We start from the raw sequence: 7,676 nt of genomic DNA, 5'->3' as shown, positions 1-7,676 counted from the left end.
GTTGTCGCATAATGACCAATGCTGAGCAACGCAGGGCAATCAAAACTATCGAATATGACCCCACGTACGTGGCCCCTATCTCGTTTAGGGTCTTGGCCATCACCTGTGATCAGCATTTGGAAAACCATGTGCTCACCCACTCCTACATTGACCAATTCCTCACCCAAGAGGAATTACATGTTGCCAGTCGCCTCAGTACCAGAGATCTCTTCCACGACGTTTTGACATACATTTCCCAAATCTCCATCCAACCATCTGCTCTGGATTGTCATGCCCAACTTGAATATAATCCAAACTTCTATGATTGGCTATTGGCTAGGTGAGTCAACCCACGTGAACAAGTGCTTACCTCGCCTTTCTTGTGCTAATCCTAGGAAGGATTCTTTGAAAGATTCCTGACGGAGGGGGGAGCAAGGTGACCAAGAGCAGAGCAAAGATGAAAGGTTATGTTATCCAGCTAGCAGATTGTTATAATTAAGAAAGTTTCTATGGAAGAATATTGCAAAATAAAACAATAGCAATGGTCAAGCCTCTAAGCAAGTGTGCCCACTTTAAGCCCATCTATTTTTCTCTCAGAATTAGTTCTAATTAGAAATGCACTGATTGTTAGGCATTAAATGTTGGCATGGTGTGTTGACAGGTCACCGCCATGGCAGGACAGGACAAAGGAGGCAAACTACCATTCTCAGAAGAGGAAATGACCAAATTCGACATCGCCGTCGAGACGCGCGGATTCAGTCACTTCACTTTCAAGCACACACTGAATCTGGACAAAGCCATCATGGAGGAACCCGTGATCAAAGACTTAGTTGACAGATGTCATCTCCACAAGTACGTGGAAAAGGTGGGGCAGGCGGTGGATTACAGTATCTACGCGGATTTCCTAAGGAATTTCGACAAAAGCAGGAACTGTGGCACCGTCACAGTAAGGACAGGGGAGCAAGAAAGGAGAATCGAAGTACCCCTCAATGCAACAATCATAGAAAAGGCCCTCAGGCTTGTGCTAAAGAAAGAGAGAAGGCCGAGGCGAGACGTTTACACCATGCTGGGGGTCAAGAAAGAAGCGGTGCATACTATGGATGGAATCAACTTGGCCGACATCCCGGACCCAGTGGTGAAACTACAAGCAAAAATGATCCATGCCCTCTTCTCGGGCCAGCATTACAATGCACTGATGAACAGGATCGGGGTCCCACTGCTGGAAAGTATATCAACAGGAACCCCTGAAGAAATAGACTGGAATGGATTCGTACAGAAGACCATTCAAAGTTTAGCTACTCTCCTCACTCCGGTGGAAGCACCAGTAGAAGGAGAGTCCCCTGCCTCAACAGTGTGCTCCACAAGGAAGAAACCTGCGTCGAAAGTGGCTACAATCAGATACGGGGGCATCCTGATAGCTATCATAGACGAAGCAATAAAGAATGAGGGCATCGTGGAGGAGGAAGCGGCGCATCAAAGCTCAGCTCACCACGGCGGAGGGGAATCGAGTGAAGGAACAGTAAGCGACAAGGGACAGCAGGAAGTGCCGCCTCCACGAGCGACCAAACCTGCAGAACAAAGCAAAAGTGATAGGAGACATAATGAGAAAAAAGAGAAATTAAGTAAGGAAGAACGGGCTGACATCAAAAAATCTAAGAAAGAGTCTCGAAGGGCCGATGAAGAAAGGAGGAGAAAAGAGGAGGAGGACCTCACCAGAATAGGAGAGAAGTCGAAGAAGGCAGAAGAGGACAGGAAAAGGAGGGCAGAGGAAGAAGCCGAGGAGCAGTGACTCAAGGAACTGGCCGAACTGGTGGAAGCCACCCGAAGGTCGGTGGAAGAGACCCATGGGGGCGGAGGACTCGAACCCGCAACCTTAGCCATAAAGTCGAAGCCAGCGCAAGTGTGGAAGCAGCACCGGTGGTCGTAGGCAAGGGCAAGTCCCTCCTACATCCACTCCCTCCCTCCTTTGTGCAAACAACAGCTAAAATCATGACCACTGCCGCTGCACACCCCATGCCTTCTCTCGATGCGGCACATCTCATGACCATGATGCAGATGCTCGTGAGCAGGGTGGCCAAAATTGCCCCTGAAACTCGATTGAAAAGGCCCGCCACCGTAGATGCAGAGTCTCGGCAAGACCCCAAACGACAGAGGCTGGAGGCATCGACCACCATGCCCAATACTCCCATACCTGCCGTAGACTATGACGCGTATGTGGCCGAGTTACTGGCACAACTGGACAAGGCAAAAGAAGAAAAGAAGGTGGCCCTACTGGAACTAGAAAAAGAAAAGGAGATGTCAGCGGCCCTCAAGCTAGAGTTCTCAAGGCAGGAAGCTGACAGACGGAGAGAGATAAAGGCCCTGCAAGACCAGCTAGAGGAGAAAATGATGCAAGCCCAAACCAATGAAAGTCGCCTTAGGCAAAGGATGGAGGATGAGGAGCAGAGCCTGGTGGCAGAACAAAGGAACATAAAACTTTTGATGCAGCAATACAGTGATCTCCAGCAAAGGGTGGCCCAAGTGGAAAAGCTCTATTGGGAGGCTCAGGAAGGCGAAGCCGCTGTTCCATAAGAACATGCACCGGAGCCCCAATCATGGCACGAGCAAGAAGAACAGGACAGGCTAATCAGGGAAATCGAATTCCTGAAAAATGAAGGGCTGGGGGTCTCGGCAGCTGAAGCAAAGCGACTACAGGATGAAGTGCATAGATTGCAAGATGTGCTGGAGACCTCCCAGGAAGATGTGGAAGCCCTCATGGCCATGACCTTTAATCAGAAGAGGCTGCTCCGTGCTGAGATCCAGAGCCTAGAACAGTTGGTCCAAGAGAAATCAGAAATCCTGACCGAAGCGCACCAGAGGCTCAGCATTGTTGATCAAGCGCGAGGGATTGCTGAAGAACATCTAGCTCAGAAACTAAAAGAAAGAAACCAGTTATGGTTCTTATCAAATGAGCAGCAACAGGTGGTAACCACCCTGGCGGGCCAACAAGAGGAACAAAGGCAAAAGATGGAGGAGAGAGCCATGGAGTGGGAAAGAAAGAACTTTGACAAGGTGAGGGATTTAAGAGAACGGCTTACGGTGGCAGAGTGTGAGAGAATGCTGGCCGAGGCTAGGGCTGAGGTTGCAGAGATAACCACTAAGACCTAGCGACAGGCCTTTCTCAACACGGTGCTCCACGTGACGCAAGCCGAGGGTGATGATACAGTGGAAGAGGTAAAAATAAAGTTGGAACTAAGTAGCTGGGCGCTACGATACGGCCTTCAAGAGTGGGAGCTTCCAACAAGTACAGGAATAACTAACGAGCAATAGTTCTACTACCTGTGTTGTACGGGCCTTTCCACTGCGGAGCTCAAGGAGTTGGGTTTTCGGGAGCAGGAGCAGCCATCGCCACCACCACCAGTCGTTCCTCCTGTGGTAGAGCGAAATGTCGAAGAGGGCTCGGACTTCGAGCAAGATGAGGACGAAGAGCCACCAAGGATGCCGAGTCTGGCTCAACCAGAGATCCCACAGGAGGAACCTGCCGACGCCGAGCTACCTGAATGCATAATTGCAGCAAGGAGAAGGAGGCAAGAGCTAGCGGAGGAGGCCCAATGCTGAGCGCGCATACTTCCACGACAACTTCCTGAGGAGCCCATGCCACTGCAAAATGATACACATCCTATAGATTGGCCCCAGGAGTTGATCATATGGCGCCAGAGAGAGCTACATAGAAGGCCATTCGAGCTTTCATTCTCTTTTTCACGCTCCCTGGACCGGGCCCTACCTCTAGGAGTCGTAGCCAAGATCAAAGATCTGGCTAACAAACTCGCAAACATATGGATGGAAGAGAGAAGCATGATAATAACCAGGTGGAGACAAGAGCCACGAGAATACTGGGAAGACAAGGTCGGTCTGGTTTCCAAATCTGTCTAAGGCTACAAGGCACAGCCAAAATGGCGAAGGAGGATTTGGGACACCAATTTTGATGCTTGGACCGCATTTTGTAGCTCCCTCCCCGAAGAGCGCAATGATCCCATCTACATGCCCTACCCCCGTAGGCATGGAGTAGATTATAACAGAGATTTTCATGGGGATTTTGACTTCCGAAGAATCTATAATGTAAATGCTAGAAGCCCGAAGGAATGCTTAGTGTTTAGGGTAGAAGATCTGCTTCCCTCCATAAATCGCTTCCTTGTAGATTTCTCTTCTTGCCCCGATCCAACATTCTTAACCACTTGTAATTACCTCCGACTTCTCAAATTCCTGCTGCTCCAGAAACCTGTAGCAGAGGAAGCCCATCTCCCTCCACTCTTTTTTGATCTTAACCTAGGAATAGATAATAGGGCCATGATGAGGTTGATGATGCGCGCTACTCTCCTCCCAACTTTCTGCTTAGAGCTATTAGAAAATATGAATGACACCCGTTTTGCAAGGTGTAATCACCCCTTTTTGTCCACCACTCCTCTAAGAGCTAGGGCCGGTATTAAGGAATACTTACAAAGTGGCGCATTTTTATCACGAGGCCTGCGACTACCCCGTGACTAAATAGGTGCCCCATACATTGCCCAATGTATCCTCTCTCATTTAAAAAAAAAAAGAAAAAGTGCTAACTGTCTTCATTCACTATTGTGGTGCACCATACTCACCGCATCTAGAGTCCTCTCTAGCCCCTCCCCCACTTCACACTTACGGCACATCAAGGGCAAGACTTTCGGACCTGTCACCCTAAGTTCCGCACGGCACCTCAGAAGCCGCACAAACTGGGTCCTCAAGTGTGGGACGTTACCAAGGGCTTGCCCAAGGTTAGACCCATCTCCCAGTTCCACTAGCACGGGCACCATGCACTACACAGTGAGACAGACACACCCCCTAGGAAGTGCACCACTTTTCTTATAGGTTATGTTCATGTTTCAAGAATGGGCTGCGTGGCTGAAGGCGATCATCTACTACATCCTCCAATGATAAGGAATTTTTCCAGAAGTCGGACATGATCCCATTACTGCAACTTCAGGAGCTTCGCTGTGAAGGTTTCAATGGCTCAACAGATTTCATGTTGACAACCGTCAGTCTACTGATGGGCTGCCATTGGCATAGATCTTGGAACCTCACCGTCCGATGATCCACGCCCACTGCCTCAAGATCTACAGATCACTTATTAGCACCACAAGCTTGAAGACTTTCAACTCAAAACTGAAGGTCCTCTACTCCCAGACAAGGGTTTTTCAATCTAGGCCACAGCTTTTCAAGGTAAACAGCGTTTGGGGGGTTTTTCCAGAATAAATCCCTCCAATACCATCCTCCTAAGGGACTGCTTCTTGTTTCAAGCGTTTCGGATACTCAAACAACGACCGGCTCCATAAAGGGTGCCAGAACAGTGAGAACGATGCCAAGAATCATCAGGAAGACTAAAACACGCTGGAATCTCTCCTGGTCATTGTCATCACACCCCATCACCTCTCATTCCCAAGCCTCAGTGTCCTCTACCCACCTGTCACACCTAGCAATAGCATCATCTATCCCACTACTTCCCACCACAGTGCCATGGGACTGGCACTCATCTAGGAGGGGGATAATGTTAACCCCAACACGAAGAAAGCAAGAGAAAGCGGAAAAGACGCAGGGCAAAGGCGGGAAAAAGGGTAGCCCGACTGAAGGAAGAAGAGAAAAAAAGACCAAAAGCGCAAGGGCAACCTTAAAAGTCCAAGACAAATGCCGAAGGGGAAAGGCACATTTTAAAATGGAAAAGGCGCACCCTGAAATATTATAAAAGAGCGTCGGGCTCTCACCCGTGCAATTTGTAAATGCAGACAGGCGGTGGAAAGGAAGCTAGGAGGATAGACGGACAATGAGAAAAGGGGCCTAGGCTAATGGCCGGCCATGTAAAAAAGGGGGATGACCGTCCATGGAAATTAGGGCATGTATATAAAGTTAAAAAATGAATGAGAAGAGCATTCTTGTGTGTGGCCAAAAGTAGCTCTCCTCTTCTTCTTCTTCTTCTTCTTCTTGCTTGCTTGAGCTTGTACTTGAGAGAGGGAGTGTGAGGGAGTGAGTGTGTGAGGGTGAGGGACCGTGGGGTGGAGAAGCTCTCCATCTTCTCCTCTCTTCTTCTCTTCTCTTCTCTTGTCTTGTCTTGCTCGCGGCGATGGAGCTTGGAGCTTGGAGCGGGAGGATGGAGCTTACTTGAAGCTTGCACTTGGATCGTGGAGCTACCGGAGTGCGCAGGAGAGGAGGTAACTTGAACGGCACGGAGGTAAGCTCACTACACTCGTAGATATGGATGGCGCATTGGTTATGTGAGAGGTAGCCATTAGTGCTCGGCTTGGAACGCTTGAAACAATAAGCGGTCCGTGGGTCTTGGCGGTTGAGTGAAAGCTCCCATAGAAGCTTTTGGAGGAGTTTATTCACTTCTATGGGAACAATTTTGACTCCTAGCACGGCATATCATCCCCAAATCGATGGCCAAACAGAGCATGTCAATAAATGGTTGGAAGTCTATCTTCGTCATTTTTGCCATGATACTCAAGCTTTGTGGGATCATTGGTTACATCTTGCTGAATTCTGTTATAATAATACTCATCATATGAGCATTGGTATGTCACCATTTGAAGCGCTTTATGGATATATAGTGCAAATACCTTCAACCCTTTTTCATGAAGACATGAATCCACAAGCCAAGGTTGAAGTTGAGAAAATGGAAGCTCTTTTGCATCAATGCAAGGAAAACATTCGGAAGGCACAAAATGTTATGAAGGCTTATGCTGATGAAAATCGGAGACCTTTGGGGTTTGAAGAAGGGGATTGGGTATTCCTCAAAGTGCCTAAATCTAGGTGTGCTTCTCTCAAAGGCGGTCATAATAAGTTGGCTCATCGTGTAACGTGTCCCCCTTGTCCACTTGTAGGACACATCTTAGCAGCCCATTGGGAAGGGAGTCAAGAAAGCGCCGCCCGATACTCACAAGCAATGTCATGGGGTTTGCAATCTAGGTCTTTCCGAGTCTGCCATGAAGTGGAAGCACCTGGCCATTCCCACTTAAGACCGACCTGAATCAGGGTTTTCCTAATAGTCAAGATCCTAGGAGGTAGCTAGCATCGAGCCCCAGATGAACCACTTTGCGCAGAAACATTAGGGTCGAAGTAGATTTATACTGCACTTGGTTCAAGGAGAATCGGAAACAAGAGGGATATGAAGCTCGACCTCTCTGCCTCTAAGGCATAGTACCATTTCGTTCCCCTAAAAAAGCATAAACCGGGACTCTAGCTCTATAGATTCTAGATCATTGTTACCTTGCTGTCAATTTCTTTGAGAAAAGTTCCCGGCCAACCGGGACCACCCTTTCGTAGGACAGAACTAGGGTCACATCCACCACACTTTCCTCGGGTTGCTTTAGTTATCTAATTACCTACCACATTTAGTTTGACAAGCAAAGACATCTTCCTTAATTAACCAAATTAATCACTGGTTCCTTCACGTAACTTAAGCACTGACATAGAAAAAAAATGTCAAGCAAGTTTCTTTTTCAACATTTGATCTTTATTTATCAATCTTTGGAATACATCAAATAACTTGCCCGAAGGCTATTCCAGCAATCCTCAGGGATCCCTATTCCAAGTTCCACCCGTTGACTAGTATGCGGGCCTCGAGATCCCATCTCGAGTCACATCGGCCTCTTGTGCAGGTTCCGAAGGCAAGGAATTTATAGCCAGATCCTCCCTTGGCA

The sequence above is a fragment of the Lygodium microphyllum genome, chromosome 13, assembly GCF_053477565.2.
Source record: "Lygodium microphyllum isolate KBCC chromosome 13, Lygodium_microphyllum_v1.1.10, whole genome shotgun sequence".
Taxonomy (NCBI): Eukaryota; Viridiplantae; Streptophyta; class Polypodiopsida; order Schizaeales; family Lygodiaceae; genus Lygodium; species Lygodium microphyllum.
This window is presented reverse-complemented; position numbering follows the sequence as displayed.